The sequence below is a fragment of the Natator depressus genome, chromosome 9, assembly GCF_965152275.1.
Source record: "Natator depressus isolate rNatDep1 chromosome 9, rNatDep2.hap1, whole genome shotgun sequence".
In the NCBI taxonomy this organism is placed as follows: Eukaryota; Metazoa; Chordata; order Testudines; family Cheloniidae; genus Natator; species Natator depressus.
In genome coordinates, this window is record NC_134242.1 from 64,764,047 (window position 1) to 64,781,421 (window position 17,375).

Consider the following 17,375-nt stretch of genomic DNA (forward strand, 5'->3'; position numbering starts at 1 on the left):
TGTGGAGAGTGGAAATTATATGCAATCCCTGCTAAGTGCCTGATTTTGCTGCTAGAAAATCCCTCTGACAGAAACCCACTTCAAAGTAAACTACTTCAGAATTTCTGTGCACTGTTGGATGCCTAACCAAAGGTCGCTCTCCATCTCCGTGTGTCTCTGTGCATCATTTTAGTGATTTTCTTTTTTTAAGCCCCCCCCCCCCCCTTTTGCAGTTCACACAGATTTTTCTAGACCTCAAAGGAGCTAAACTGAAAATTGGAGAACTGGGTTTGGGCTTGAAATGCAAAAGCAGGCACCTGTAGTGATTTAAAATGAGGATGTTTATTCACTATAGACCTTACCCTGCAACATGCTGGCCTCCCTCTAGTGCCATTGAACTTAGTGAATGTGGAGGGGCTGCAGAGTATCAGCCCCAGGTAGGAACCATATTGGGAGCTGGATTTCAACCCCTCCAAACTCCTTCCACGCAGAGCCCAAATACTCCTGAGATTTACCCTTTCCCCCATTCTACAGCAACTTCTCTTAAAGCCTACTAAAAATCTCTCACCGTGGAAGGCTTTTTCTTAAAGTTTTGGAATTCTCTTGCTTTAACACCTCTGCCTCTCGATGTATTTATTAATCTACTTGTTAGTTGGAACAGTATGATACCGAAACCCAGTCAAATGCTGAAAAGGAATGGTTTCCCACGGTTCACTCTTAAAATTCCAGGAATGGAGAGAAGCACAAGAGAAGCAGCCATGAGTGTTATGAGCAGAACAGAAGGCTTTGTAGAGGAGGTAATATGCACTCTCACTGCTGTTTTGTTACTTCAGCAGAAACCAAGTACCAAATCTCCTGGGATGCAGCTAAGCTATACAGGGCATAAATCTGGGGGGGGAGGGAGGAGGTTAAATTGCACTCTGGCACTCCTCTGAACCTGCTGCAGTTCCATTCACAGTACTTTGTAGGAGCAGCCTGAGAACTGCTCTAATTTACCCTGGCTATAGTGGCCTCAAAGGGCTGAAAATACAGCTGAGGATCAGTGTAATTCAGGGGCATCCTGGCAACACTCCCTCCTCCCTGTGACACTGCCAGCAGGAAGGGCGATTGGCTTAGCAACCTCTACCTGGGCAAGGATCACACTTACACTGCGTGGAGCCAACAGAACTGTCCCTGCATGCTGGGAGCTGCTCTCTGCCTGCGGTGCCCATATCCTAGAATCATAGAAGATTAGGGTTGGAAGAGACCTCAGGAGGTCATCTAGTCCAACCCGCTGCTCAAAGTGGGACCAACCCCAACTAAATCATCCCAGCCAGGGCTTTGTCAAGCCTGGCCTTAAAAACCTCTAAGGAAGGAGATTCCACCACCTCCCTAGGTAATCCATTGCAGAGCTTCATCACCCTCCGAGTGAAATAGTTTTTTCCTAATATCCAACCTAGACCTCCCCCACTGCAACTTGAGACCATTGCTCCTTGTTCTGTCATCTGCCACCACTGAGAACAGCCGAGCTCCATCCTCTTTGGAAGCCCCCTGCAGGTAGTTGAAGGCTGCTATTAAATCCCTCCTCACTATTTTCTTCTGCAGACTAAATAAGCCCAGTTCCCTCAGCCTCTCCTCATAAGTCATGTGCTCCAACCCCCTGATCATTTTTGTTGCCCTCTGCTGAACTCTCTCTAATTTATCCACATCCTTTCTATAGTGGGGGGCCCAAAACTGGACACAATACTCCAGATGTGGCCTCCAGTTTCCACTTCTAGAACCACACTCGTTCCCCTAGCAGGAGTGCTTTCTGTGGAGGGAGAGGAAGGAGCTAGATTTGTCTGTAGGAGAACCATAAAACAACAACAAAAAATGAAGTCCATGAGAGAACATACAGTGGCACCTCTAATAGTCTGCACTGAAATGAACTCAAAATGGTGCCTGCCTCTAACAGACAGCAGAAGATGAGAACACAACATATGGCAGACGTTAGACATATCGCTTAATGCACTACTGGAAGGCACGAGCATGGTATAAGAACCTGTATAGAGAGTCCTCAGAGATTTAAAGATCCAATACATAGAAATCAAAGTAATAACAATTACATAGCTAAGCACACAACTATTTGGACCCCAGAGATATTTAGCAGAGACAGGCAAAATGAAGGGTTTTTAGTCATTTATACACCTAAGAGGGACTGTACCTCCAAATGCAGTCTGGCATGTTATTAAAGTTTTGGGCATAGCAAGGAGCAGCTGGTAGGAAGAGTCACGTGAGAGAAACAGGGAAAAGGTCTTTGCTCTGGAAGTATATGGTCTGAAGGCAATCTGAGCCGACCAGGCTGCAGTTTGGGAGGTTTCAGAACAGGTCAGAAAACTAATACCGGCTTTCTGTGAGATGCTGTAATTTCTCAAGGAGACAGTGGTTAAACTGTTTTCTGTATGAAAAGATATTTGAAAAATAAATCCAACTGTTGTTGCTGATGTGAAATTAAATTTGAGGATGGACTCACAGCTGCTATGAAGAAATGAAAAAGTCTGATCCCAGAAATATCAGGTTAGGAATAGGACTAACCTCTGAGGTTCTGGTCTTTGGGGATGCTGGAAAACTCTTTAAACATTAGAAAAAAATCCAACAGTTGCCTGAAGGGGAAGTTACAAGTAAATTGTATTGTGAATCCCAAAGGTTGCCAAGGCCATCAGAGCAGGGAAGAGGGGGCCTTAAGGAAGTTGAGACTAAATGAGGGCATTCACAGGCACCTTGTTACGAAGCTTACAGGAAGCCCTGGCCAATAGAATAAGCCAAGTTGCAGAATTATACCTTCTGGGTTGCAAAGGCAGAGCACCAACACTTCTTATGCTCGGAGGTCAGGCTGAATAAAAGTGGGGATGATGAGAGGCCAATGAAGGCAGATGAATTCCAGCACTGAGTAAAGGCAAACACTCCTCTCAACCTGAGGTTTGCACATGACTTATGCCCGTTGACACAAGATTTAGCATTTTCTTTAGTGAGGACTACAAGCACTTAGCTAATACAAAAAGAAAATAATTTTGATGCTTATTAAAAACTGCCCTATATGTTATCTTATAAAAGATGTTAATGTAACTCTCCCTTCGAACAAGCAGAGTTCAGTTATGGAAATTGGCTCTGCCAAACACAGGACTGATTTTCTGTCCTGCAGATAAGGTAAGGGTTATGTGACATACTTGTCTACAAATCGTTGGTGGGTCAGGGATGGGACTGATACAATGTTTGCTTTCTACCCCCCATCTTCAGAACTACTTAGCCATATTCATCTCCGATCATTCACTGAAATCTGTTGGGGTTGATTCTGCTCTAACTTATATCAGTGTGTAAAACTGAGGCAAGCAAGAGGGGAATCAAACCCAACGTGCCTATCGTGGGGATACTTCTGAGAATGACATCAGAGAACTCAAGGAAGGAGGGTGTTATATGCTGGAAAATGCCTTCTACATTCAGACCAAGACACTGGATCAACTGCAGTAGAATCCTCAGAGAATCCAGGTCAGATTTTACAACACCTACAGCATACACTGGTCTGGCAGGACTTTGGGAGTTTTAATTAGGACTATGCAGACAGAACGCCAGACATGTTATGTTCAATAAACCAGTATGTTTTTACATCAGTAATGAGTCTTAGAATATTAATGTAAACCCGTCAGAAGTCTGAGATCCAACAGTGGAAGTGCAGTGATCACAGAGTTACCCCTACGTTCATGGGGGTAACAGAGATATTACCAACCTTAACAGCGTAATGTTTAAAACACTGTGGAGGAGCAAACATATACTTTTCCGTGGGTTAATATAATCAGCAGCTGGTAGATTTCAGAGGATTATCTCCAATCATTTAAGGAGAAATTTCCCTTGTGGGCATAATAAAAATTGTTAATATGTTGCTGTTTTATTCAAGGTGAAAATTTTACTTTAATCACTTTCAAATAAATGTGAAACTCTACTATCACTCCCTTTTAATAACGCCAAAGAAAATAGTTCACAATAAATCTAACATAATGAACACAGCATGTTCATAGAGAACCAAGTGTTCTGAGTTTAAGTCCCCTTTAATCCATAATTCCTTTGGAACTACATATTATATCCACATGCATACCAAAAAGAGGTTTATGATTAATTTTATTTTAATGAATAATAAAAGAATTGACAATGATCTTACCCAAAGATATTTGTCTTTTTTTATATACATGAAGATTTTGTTGTTGGATACTCACGGTGAGCTGGAGCACTGCACACTGACTAGGATGGTAATAAGTTTGCAGTCATCTAAGCAATGTGACTATACAAATGGGTTGAGCTGGCAATAAATGCAAGCTATGAGTGCCCCCAGATTTCTTTGCTTATCCATGCTGATCTATGAAGGCTACTACATTTGGTACATACAGTCTTAGAAAGGTAGAGAGATCTGGAAGAGAGATCTGCTAGGACTAATTCTGATCTCACACAGGTGTAACATTGTTGATTTTTGTTACTTCTGATACAAAATTATAATTGGGCTCATGCTTAGAGACTAGAAATCCTGATTTCCATTCCTGTCTCTGAGCCAGCTCCTCAATTGATGTAAAAGTCAGTGAGGTCAATAGAAGTTAATGGAGCTATGCTGATTTACACCAGCTGAGGATCTGAACCTTGGACTCTAATTCTGTCATTTCTGGGAAGACTGCTACCACAATAGCCTCCCTGCATAACCAGACACTGTGAACACTGTCCTACAAATGCCTCACTCATAAGATTGGTGTGCAACAGACGATGCTGTCCAGGATTGTGGCACTCAGTGGGTAAAACAGCATCTGTCATTCACTTGCTGCCTTGAAGCCTTTCTTACTCTGAGGCGGCTCTGGCTCATCTTTTCATGAAAGTCACACAAGGGAAAGGAAACTGTGCTGCAGTGATACTGCCTCACAAGGTGGAAATAACACTGTACTCAACTAACCTATTAATTAAAACCCTTTGGTAGCTGTTAAGTGCCATGGATAGAAAGACTTCTTTAGTCAGAACTCCATGGGATCCCTTCCTGAAAATGCCATCACCCTGTTAATATAACTAAAATTACATCCCCTCCCCTATTAGCCGTCTCCCTTAGGACCAGAGTTGAACCTCCTCTCAAAACACTGCAGTGAGAATTACTTTGCAAAAATGATTTTAGACTCAATTTAAGCAAGGACTTTCATACTGGAATGAACTTTCCCAAGAACATCTATATATAGCAACTGACTTGGTTCATCACTTCCTCTATGCTCCAGGCTATGAATTCCAGATATTTAGCTACCAACATCCAGCTGGATTCTGCCACCAGTTAGTCTGGATGTAACTGGGAGCAGGTTATGGCCCATATTCCTCAATGGTCCTTCTGTTTGATCATGTAGTGTTGTCCTAAACCTGCATGTGTGAGGTCAAACCTGTTGCCAAGGAAATGAATGTGATGTCATGAATGGCTCATGTGAGGACTTTACTGTAGGTTTAAATCCAAATAAACTATGATGGGTTTGAAATCAGGAAAGACGTTTTAGACCCAAATATCTGCCATAATTAAATAATATGCTAGCGTTGATAGGATTGATGTTGTCAGCTTGGGCCATTTAAAAGTTTCTCCCAGTATGAAAATCCCACTTTAAAGTAAAGCACCAATGAATTTATGCAAATGAGGACAGTGAACTTCTGAATCAAAACTTGGAGGTTACTTGTTTTCCAGTGTGTTGCACTTTTTATGTTGCTTGTTTGCTTTATTACACAAAAAGCGAACCTGAGATCACCTCCTCAGTACTACACAGAGAAGCATGGCCCATCCCTTTGTGGTACTGAGAGACCTCAATTACTTCTGACTCCAATGGGAGTTGAGGGCGTTCTGCACCTTTTAAGATCAGACTCATAATTTGAAATGAGATGAGAAAGTGTGTGTTGGGTGAATTAGTTAATATTTCATTGTGAACAACCAGCTGGCAACCCATTGTTAGTTAGCCATCTCCATATCTAAAAGAGCAACAGGCCACTGATATGTTTGTCCCTCACCTCTTATAGACAGGGGCTGAATGGACAGTGGAGGGCCGGAAGACTGTGTCATAACAGATTATGCCTATACTCTATTTTTCTTTAAAGAAATGAGCAAGAAACTTTGTTTTCTATTCCCCTGTGAATAGCCAACCAATAGATCCACAAGTTATTCAGACCTATAACTACCCTCCATCCAGCCCTTCCAAACAGCTTGTGGGCTGCTATGGTTATTGCCATTTCCAGAAATACCAGCTCCAAGAGACGCACTTAGAGTCTGTAATTTCACCATCAGCTATTTCAGCGCTGCTGTTTCACCTTCACTGGTTCACTATCAGTTCTTTCACAATCACATTATAGCATCTGCTATGTCAGCACCATCTGTTGCAGCATCAGCATCAGCTGTTACACCATCTGCCATTGCAGCATCAGCACTAGAGTACTTTTTAAAAAAACCTGAACCCTCTTCTTTCAGCCTTTCTCCCACTACTGTACCCACCATTCTCCTGGGCAACATTTTCCCCTACTCAGTCAATTGACTTCCCCACTCTCACCATGAAGAAAATAAATTTTCTTGTAAAAGAAAACAATTGCAATGAACCATTCAGTTCCACAAGGTGAAAGTTACAGACTTATTATTATGCTTTGATCTGGTTTCCTCTGACACTTGCTATCACTACCTCTGGTTTCAAGGCTCGTCATTGTGAGAGTAGGGTGAGTGCTGCTGACTGTTAAATGAGAAGTTAAATGTGGGTTAGTGACAAAATTTTCCTAGAGCATATTGCTGGAGATCTTGGGCTTGATTCTCCTCTCCCTGACAACACATGTAATCATTTTCAGCTCTGGAGAGTGAGTGTGAAATATTATTGGCACTGTAAACTCTCTGGGGGCAGAGACCCATTTCATTATGTGTACAGTGCCTAGCATAATGGGGCCCTGGACTCCGATTGAGGCCTCTAGGTACTGCCACCTTGCAGATAACAAACAACAGCATTGAATGTGTGTATGTGCTGCACCTTTTGGAAATGAAGCACACAAAGGCACTTTAAGCCTCCTTTGTGCCTTCCTTATTCTGGGCTGTTCAGGGGGTGCCGGGGCCTAAGGTGTAACTGAGGCAACCAAAATTACAGCAGCCTATCACCCGCTGCCTATATGCAGCTGTTCCACTCGGAATTTCCACACAACTACGTGCTGCAAGCTGACCTCTTCTCATTCCTGACATACCCATCCTTCCCCTGGGGCTGCCCCCAAGCTGGGGCCTGTCTAAAGCCACTATACACAACACCTGTGCTCGGAGAATTTTCCCTTGGTCAGCTAACGGAGTTTTCCAGGCCCTTTACACAATCCCTCCCCATTGCGATTTGTTACCCATGTTGCACTCACTTTGCACAGGTGTAAATGGCTTACACAAGCTGAAAGTCAGTGGAGAATCAAGCCCTTTGTGTATACAAGAGAATCCAGGGAGCTCAGATAATCTGCTGGTTTCTGTTGGATTTATGACACACCATCAATTTCTTCTGGAGGTGTAATCTCACACGCAAGTGGTGACCTGGGTCATTGCTGTCTGCTCTCTTGCTGGTAACAGCAATGTGTGTGCATGGTTTAGATCATGAATGAGTGAATCTGACTCCTGTTAAGTTTACAGCAATTATTTTTCAAATCCACACCACGTAAAGGGTGTCAGTTTCTTTTGCCTCACTGCAAAATTCGTCAAATGCAAATTTTGTCAGCTTCACTTTGGGTGTGAAATTTCCCCACACAGCTCCTGCTTATCTATAGAAAGCTGTAACTGGAAAGATATGTTTCTGGAAAAAAATAATGCTGTGCACAGGGGCTTACATGAGAGAATCATGGTTAGATTAACAGGAGTGTTGTAAGAAAGACATGAGGCGTAATGCTTCCATGCTACTCAGCACCAATAAGACCTCAACAGGAGCACTGTGCTCTGTTCTGGGCACCACACTTCAGAGAAAGATATGGACAATTTGGAAGAAGTCCAGAGGAAAGCAAAAAATATGATTAAAGGTCTAAAAAAATATGACCTATCAGGAAAGATTGAAAAAATTGGGTTTGTTTAGTCTGGAGAAGAGAAGACTAAGGGGAGGGGTCATGAATGCAGTCACCAAGTACATAAAAGGTTGTTATAAAGAAGAGGATGATAAAATGCTTTCCGTAACCACGGAGCGCAGGCCAAGAAGTAATGGACTTAAATTGCAGCAAGGGAGATTTAGGTTAGATATTAGGAAAAACTTCCTAACTATCAGGGTACTTAAGCCCTAGAACAAATTATTTAGGGAGGTTGTGGAATCGCTGTCATTGGAGGTTTTTAAGAACAGGTTGGACAAACACCTGCCAGAAATGGTCTAGATAATACTTAGTCCTGCCTCAGTGGAGGGGACTGGATTAGATGACCTATCAAGGTCCTTCCAGTCTTACATTCCCATCGCTGCTCCTTGGGCTAGAAGTACAATTATTATAAGCAGTGGTTTTCTAATTTACATTATACTGGGGAAAAAGTAATCCTTTGGAGACAATTTAGGAGAAGAGAAGCTGAATCGAGATCATCTAAGCACCACAAAAAAAATCTCTAGATAAAAGGTCAGTGTTAGCTGTCCTCTGATAATTGTAAGCGCAATGTGGTATTATGGTCATCACTGTCTAAAGATGTTGCTATAGCTACCACCACCTCCAAGTCTAAAGGAGGAGTTCTTATTTAAAACAGAAAATATAAACTAGCTATCACTGTGACTTTAAGGATGGACAAGAAAAAAATAGGCCATTATTTACAGAAAGTTTATATGATTATAAAAAGGAGGTCTTTATTTTAGTGAAGGATGCATTTCTTCCGTGTATGTTTTTCTGCTATAACAATACTGGTGTAACTATGCCTGAAAGAGTGCATCCACACTGCTTTGTTTCTGCTGGCTTAAGCTGTTTAGCATGTGAATCACCATACAGCATTCTAAGCAGATATCCCAGGGTGCAATATTCTGTTGCTGGACTCTAGGCATTCGGGATTTTTCTCACAGCAGACTGTGGGATATCTACTGGAACCTATTGGAATTCTGAGGAATGGGGTCAAACTAATACACTCCCAAATTCATTTCCTCGTACCCCAGAATTCATGTGGTTTTAGTGATCCAGCACCATTTTCAAATTGCTGTCAGGCAGCCTGGAAGAAACATTGCTGAGCATCAGGATCTCAAGAGCCATTAATATGAACAACAGGCAGGTTACTAATTCATGTGCACCTTTGCAAGCTGTCCTTACATTGGAGGATGTTAACCTGATGCACATACAAAAAGGTCCTGTTCAAAACGCAACGGGCAACCGGGAAGATGTGCAGGATAGTGCTCACCCCATGGGTGAAGGAATAGAAAGGAAACACCACTTCTTATGGGCAGCCACAAAATTCTGTCTTTGACACCTGCTAGCCAGTGCAAAGTGCACTGCAGAGTAAATAGACTTTTTCAGTAACTGGTCTGAACCCATTTTGCTGTAATGGAGTTAACAATAGCGAGGGTCTGGCTGACAATAGCTAGAGCGTTCTGCAACTGGTATAGCCGCAAAAGCCATATAATCTTTATGCATTATGAAATATCCCTGTAGCCTAATTTGGATAATTTACCTCATATTCCAGCATGCGTTTGGAAATGACCTGGAAGCTAAAAGCTCAGGTCACTGATCAAACTGTGATCCAAAGTATTTTTCTTGGTTTTGCTGCTTCTATATCTGCTGCTCCAATAAACATGGTTGCCATGCAATGTGTCTGGGTATTTTTAAACCCCATGCTGCTGCCATCTTGAGTGTGTGTGGGGATGGGGGGCTGTGAGTGCCCCCACAGTCAACCGGGAAGGAGATGGAGCATTAAGCAGCATGGGAGGGGGTAGGGCAGGAACACGTTGGGTCCAGGGTTGTGAGATTTCACATTTCCGGAAATAAACCCTTTTGAGATGACACCATTTTGAACACACGGGGGTGGGGGGGGGAGGAGAGGGTGATAAAAGCTGAGCTGGCAGAGAGAGGTAGCATCCATCTGGTACGCAGGACTAAGTTGTTTAAATCCCGCTATGCACACAGTACCCAGACAGTTTTTGTAAAACAGCACAGAATACTTACTGGTTGATGTCCCACGTTAGGTTAGCTCTCTGCCTGGGTCTCAGGTGTCACCTCTGAGGCTGTCTCTGTCTGGGTCTTCAGTTTGAGTTGGGCATGCCAAAAAGAATTTGGCTGTCTGAGTAAATCTCCTCCTTGCTGGGCTCCATGGCCAGCTCGGTGTCTTTCAAACTGTCCATAACATAGCTGGGTTCCACAATGGCCTCCTTAGCAAATATCTGATTCAGCTCTTCAGAGTATGCATATGTCTTGGGAGTATTATCAGAAGTCTTGTTTTTGGTCCCAGTGTTTTTATTATTTTTCCAGAGCTCTTTGACTTTGGTGCATGACTGTGCTATGTCCTGACAGTCTTTCCTTGCATTTGCTCTGATAGCTGTGTGTAGATTTTTGCATTCTGGTGACTTGTGTTAAGATGGGATTGGACCTTTTCTTCTCCCCAGAGGGCCAGGAGGTTCAAGACCTCCAGATGAGGTAACACAGAAACATGGGGCATGGTTACTATAATGGACCGTGGCTATACGAACCTGCCAAACTGGAATAGCAAAGGAGCACACCTGGCTGTTTGCCAGTATTTAAACAATGAGGTGACATCTGGTCAAGGTGCCTCTGGAGCAGTAGAGAGCACACAGGTAAATGGACAGGCTGGTACAGGTGTGAAGCAATGTAATGTGGGACAGCAGTGAGAGGACTGCCTGAAGTGGTATAGTTAATTTGAAATAGGGATGCATCCACATGGACCTTATACAGGTGTAACTATTCCAGGACAGAATTATGTCACTTTCAGAGCAGATTAATTAAAGCAGGATAAGATACTAAATGAATAAAAACAAAGAACTTTTGTGAGTGGACAGAGTTGATGCCAAAATATCTAATGTTATACTTAAAAAGCTTTCCCATGTCGACAAGTCCTTACAGTCCCGGTGACATTTTTAACATGTGGAAGATGGAGGTCTTCTGTTTAAGTGCTTACAAAACTTGTTTACTTAGTCATTTTTGTCTGGGTACGTTGCTATGAAATAGCCCACCTATCAGTGGGGATTCAGCAGAGGGAATACTTCATCCAACTGAGATTTTATCAGTAGTTCTTCTTCTTCTGTGAATATAGCCTGATATTTCTAAGATGCTCCACAAGTGGTAACGGCTACAAATACTTTCTATTGTAACTCACCAAATTTCTCTTTCAGAAGTGAATTCACAAGTGCATTCCAGCCAATATAATCTTTTACAGCCAATAGGGTCTGATTTGGTACTATTAATCATTCTAGCCTTGTAAATTGTAGACGGCTCTCTTGCAAAGTGGGAAGTAATGCTTCCAGCTGTAACACTATTAACCGAATCCCTGGTAGCTATAACAGAAATTCATGATATATAGTTTACGAGGTACCTGGAAAGATAGTTGTTCCTTGATGAAGTCTGAGTTGATCTTTGATTTCAGTATGCTACAGGTGTTGTTGGAAACATCTGAAATAAAGCTGCAGAAGTTAAAGCTTTTGCAGTTTTGTGCAAAGATGATGAATGTTAGTCACTGCTGGGTTCAGTTCACTTCTTTGTTTTTTTGTCAAAAACAGAAATAATTTGCGTGTTTCTACATAAAAATATTGTGTCAACATAAATATTAAAGGATAAAGACAATGCCATTAGGGTACACTACCAGCATTACCAGGATTGCATTTCATAACTCATATTTTGCAGCTAAATCCCCACTAAATAGGTCTCCCACCCACTGTTCAACCAGGATTCATTCTTCAGTCCTATTTCACCACAACTTCCTTCTCTACCTGTATGTTGTGTTGCCATCTTCACCGAAGAAATATGAGGAATATAGAGCAAAAAACTGACCATATTAAATTGGTAGACACCATATTTTAACTCTGCTTATGATAAATGTATTGGACCAGTGGATCTTTACACTAAAGATTTGTTGGATTGCCCTTGAAGTGTAAAGGAGGTATAACGTGTGAAAGTGGAAATAAGAATCAGGCCCAGCATTTTACCTCTGACCAACTAATAGAGCTATGGTGTACCTATTTCACCATATTTCCAAAAATGCATTGTTAAGTCCATGATTTTTTCCATCTTGCACCTTCAAATTTCTGTGCTCTCTCATGGAGACTTTACTTTTGTCATTTTTCTTAATCTAACAAAAATTATTTTAAACTGAAAACACTGTTTTGCTTTTTGGTTATGGTAATTCAGGAAGACCTAATTTTTGGTGTTCTAACAGAAGCAAATGGGAAAGCATAAGGATGTGACATTCGAGGTTAGAATGTGGTGTAGACTGTGACAGATTCTGGTCTCTCTAAGCCTGTAAAACTAGAATTATATTATCTATCTACCTGAAAGGGGAGTTTTGAGGTTCCATTAATTTACTTATATAGTGGCTTGAGAAGTGCAAAGTATCATAGAATCTCAGGGTTGGAAGGGACCTCAGGAGGTCATCTAGTCCAACCCCCTGCTCAAAGCAGGACCAATCCCCAATTTTTGGCCCAGATTCCTAAATAGCCCCCTCAAGAATTGAGCTCACAACCCAGGGTTTAGCAGGCCAATGCTCAAACCACTGAGCTATCCCTCCTGCCCTTCACTACTAGTGCTCAGTGTGTTTACTGTGGGCTAGATTGTGCCCTTGACTTACGCAGTCGAGCAGAGAAGTGAGGCCGTACCTCACAACTTGCTCTGCTGAGTAAGACTGACCCAGATCTTGGGTATAGCTCTTGTGACACCCTGGTACCTCCTTATTCACCACTGTAATATAATTAGGATATGTTTTGCACAAAGTAGGCCTTGTGAGGTATCATTCTAAAAGTCTTGATCGGCTAGACACGAATCTCTCATTGGAGCATAGGTGCTGTCGCCGTATGGGAAGGTAGGAAGTTTGGCTGTGCATGTGTTACTGAAACATGTTGAGACATGCAGTCTTTCAGGTACAACAGTAAAAAGGCCAAACAATGTCAGTGTCTTACTGAGGCAATGCACCCAAGCCCAAGGATCACTGTCTATAATAGAGACCTCTCAGAGATAGCACTACACAATGGGAACTGTCTGACCCAGGTCACAGCAAAAGAGCTTTTCAGCAAGAAGGAAGAAGATACACAAGGAGGAAATGACATCATGATGGTATCTCACTCTCCCTACAACAACACACCTGGAAATACCTGAGGAACAAAGACTGAACTGGGGGAAGTGATGGTCCCAGGCTGCAGAGCAAAGGCAACTTGTGCCTTAAGAATCTGCCAGCCTGTTTATCATTCAGGGTGAGAATTTGCTATTTCATATCCTGCCTATCTAGTATGTTAAGCTCAGTTTGCATTTTTGTTTATTTACTAGATAATCTGCTTTGATCTGTTTGCTATCACTCATAATCACTTAAAATCTATCTTTTTCTAGTTAATAAACATATTTTATGTTTTAATCCAAACCAATGTACATTTGACTAAAGTAGCTGGGGAAAATCTCATCTTGGTTACCACAAGTGTGCATGATCCTTTTCACATTGAGGGAGAGGCAGACCAGGTATTAAACCCATATACCGGCCAGATTTGACCAGGGCAGGACGGTACGGCTCTGGGGTCCTAGGCTGGGAGGCTGGTAGTTAGAGGGTGTAACTGCAGCTGGGTGTGTCCTTACCTGTGGGAATGCTGGTGAAAGTGCAGGCTGGAGGGCTTTGCAGCTTGTCACAGCAGCACAGTGTGAGAGGGAGCCCAGGTGGGTGGGTCAGAGGGCTCAGTGGTACCCCAGTTCCAGGTGGCACCCTGGGAGGAATCCCTCACAGATCTGGTGTAGAGCACAGTCCAGGAGGATGTATCTGGAGAGCAGTATCTGAGCTGCATGGTGCTCTACACCAGACCTATACCCAAGATCTTGGTCAGTCCCACTCACTGGCTAGAATAACTGGCCATGCACAAATGAGGAAGAAAGCTGCATTCTTTCAAGGGCTATAGTAAATTTCTTCCCCTCAGATTATGAGGGGAGCAGAGGAGGAAAGTAAAAGAGAATTGATGCCTGCCAGGGTTACTCATGGTGAGGTGCAGTTTAAGCACCATAGCTTCTTTGCTCAGGGAAAACCCATTATTAAGCCCTCTAATATTTGGTTACTGTAGATGTAACATTGCATTCATGTGAAGCAATACGTTCCACATGGTATGAATGAAGTATTAGACCTGATGCAGAACTGTTAGGGCTGTTTATCATGCCCCATTTTCCTCCTGCAAGTCTGAAACACAACAAACTGTTTTTCATACTTGTCTCGGAAGCTGATCCATGGAACAGGTTTCCCTCAAGAGAAAGGAAGAATACAAATATTACAATTTGAATTAAAGATAACCATTACCTTTCTCCTTTGTCTCCAGTTAAAGTGATTTGCTAAAATGGCATACATAGATGGATATGCTCCAAAAGAAACCAACTGATTCTATCAGAAGGTTACCTCCTGAGAGGTGTGAATTTCACAACAGCAATACAAGTGTTTGCCACAAAGAGCAAGAACTGTGATTAAACAGACAAATGCTTACTCCTTTTCTGATAGCATTTTCCTTGGTTCTTTTTGACATGTATAAATATCCTGCTTTACAAAAAGAAAAGGAGTACTTGTGGCACCTTAGAGACTAACCAATTTATTTGAGCATAAGCTTTCGTGAGCTACAGCTCACTTCATCGGAAACCTATCCTGCTTTGGAAAGAGACACAGAATATTATTTTAAGACAAGAATAAACAAATTTATCATAATTGAACTGACACTGATATAAATTAACTCTTTTTGTGTGAAGAGAAGGAAGTAAAGTGGCTTCCATGGTAATTCCTGTCTTACCTTTTAGACAAAGGACAGCTTGGACCTGTAAAATTAAGCCCCCTTTTACTCCTCCTTTCTCATACTTACAGAGAAACGTCTTGTGTTTTAAACCATCACAGGGACTCATCTTCTCTCACAAATCCAACTTCAAAATCAATTTCTAGGGCAAATTTGCTTTAAGTAATTATTTCAACAACTCAATCAAAGAGTTAATGACAATAAAAATCCTTATTTTAAACAGAATGGGTCATATTGTCCTCCCAGTTATCAGTTATGGGGAGTCGCATAAGTATAACTGAGAGAATTTGACCCAACAGATTGAATTCCTCCCTGGTGCAGTGCTAGTAACTTCATTGGAGTTGTACCAGGGATAAATTGGGCCCATTGCAAGTTCAGCTCTTTCCCACCCTTAGGGTTATTTGTGAAGAGTGTTATTATAACCTATTTCCAAACCCAACCATTGTGCTTCATTATGATTTTCTTTTGATTCTGTTACCACATGAACAAAGAAACGCATACAGCTGTGGCACAGGCTCTCAGACTATCAGCTGTGGGGCGTTTCCCTGCTACACATTTGATTGGTAGGGGACACAGTGGACTTTGGCAACTATTTGAAAAGTTACATACAAGTTTAGATCTAAAATTAATTGGGGATTAAAGTAACTAAGTAGCAGGTTAAGAATAAACGTGTTACATCAGAAAATCTATTTTCACTGAGAAAACCTTCACTGTAAGACAACATTTTGTAATTATGGATCAGGTCCTCAGCTGGTATAAATCGGCATAGCTCCAGTTACTTTAATGGTCAGTCACTTCAGTGTAGTTCTGCTAATTTACATCAGCTGAAGATCTGACCCTGTATGTAGAGCTCCATTCTGCAAGCTCTCAATGCGTGGCTCTCTTATTGAAATCAGCGGGAATGGCATGAATGGAAGTCTTGTACAATTTCTCCCATATGGCTGTGTAACTGTCAGTGTACATACTGTATAAATACCGATAATTTAATAATATGAATTATGTCGGAAGCTTCTTAAAGACACAGGCCCAGATCCATGACTGTGGCTGACGAGCACAAAGCAGAACTCATGATGTGGAGGTGCAAAGGTGGCTTTAAAATGTCTCAGTTGCTTATTTTACTAACAAAACGCAGTGTCTACTGCTGATGGCACAACAGAATCAATATAGCTATGGGAGAGTGAGTTGGATCCTCTCCATTCTTATGCATCATTGGTAAAATTGTTGGCTACATTCAGATTCTAGAATCTTGATAATTGGTGACCATGTGAGACACAATAGAACCCAGATTGAACTTCAGAACCCAGGTTGAAATTGCAGGGATTCCAGTTACAAAAATCATCTATTTGACTTTCAAACTGAGCCAATTTGATAGGGAACTCACCTAAGAGGTAACAATTATGGAGATCCACATGGTAACTCTTTTGAGGCTATCTAACAACTAGTAGCTTTGCTGAGTACATTCAGCTTCTCTGTTGCATGCAATTTACTAAACAACTCCTAAAGTGTCTTGCTCCGGCACACAATGATTCTTGCTTAAAATCTGGATTGTCTTTACTTCATTTGTTCCAAAGTCCTGGGCTAAAGAACACAGGGAAGCATTGTCCAAGACATTACAACAGCCTGGTGTGATTCATTGCAAAAGGAAGGAGGGAAACTATATATGGTAGTTAACAAAAAGAAGGAGGGAACTGTATATTTTCAGTCTCCCTTGTTTTTTGCCAGCTTGTATATTATTTTACCATCCAGTGGGAAACTCAGAATTTGTTTGCATTGCTTGCTATGTTAGACAAAGCTACCTTTACCTAATCTGAACCAGGGAAAGTAATGGGTCATATGATTTATCTGTTGCAGCCTGTGCACTGCAAATGCATGTGTGAAGGCCCGGCACCCTCCATAGCAGAGGTGCACAAACTATAGCCCACAGGCCACAAACTACGGCCCACGGGACCCTCTTGCCCAGTCCTTGAGCTCCCGGCCGGGAAGGCTAGCCCCCGGCCCCTCCCCTGCTGTCCCCCCTCCTGCACAGCCTCAGCTCGCTGCGCCACTAGCACTCTGGCCCACTGCTCCTGCTGGGCAGCGCGGCTGGCTCCAACTGGGCAGTGGGGCTGCGAGTTCCTGCTGCTCTGGGCAGCATGGTAAGAGGGCGGGGAGCGCGGGGGTCCTGGGAGGAAGTCAGGGGACACGGAGCAAGGGGCGGTTGGATGGAGCGGAGATTCTGGGGGGGGGGGGGGGCGTCAGGCGGATTGGATACACATGGGAGTCCTGGGGGGGACTGTCAGGGGGTGGGGGTGTGGATAGGGGTCAGGGCAGTCAGGGGACAGGGGGGATTGGATAGGGGGTGGGGTCCCAGGAGGGGGTGGTCAGGGGACAAGGAGCAGGGGGGGTTGGATGGGTTGGGGATTATTAGGGCAGGGGCCAGGCTGTTTGGGGAGGCACAGCCTTCCCTACCTGGCCATCCATACAGTTTTGCAACCC

At 42.7% G+C, this 17,375-nt stretch overlaps 1 long non-coding RNA gene across 4 annotated transcripts in view; it reads right to left on the reverse strand.

Annotated features, from left to right (window-relative positions):
• Positions 1-17,375, reverse strand: part of LOC141994225 (uncharacterized) — a 307,753-nt gene that overhangs the window by 111,133 nt on the left and 179,245 nt on the right. The window contains exon 3 of one of the 4 annotated variants that reach the window (XR_012641043.1): positions 1,127-1,193. The exons of the other annotated variants lie outside the window; for them this stretch is intronic. This is a non-coding gene — a long non-coding RNA (uncharacterized LOC141994225). The remainder of the gene's footprint in view (positions 1-1,126; positions 1,194-17,375) is intronic. 4 annotated transcript variants of the gene reach the window in all.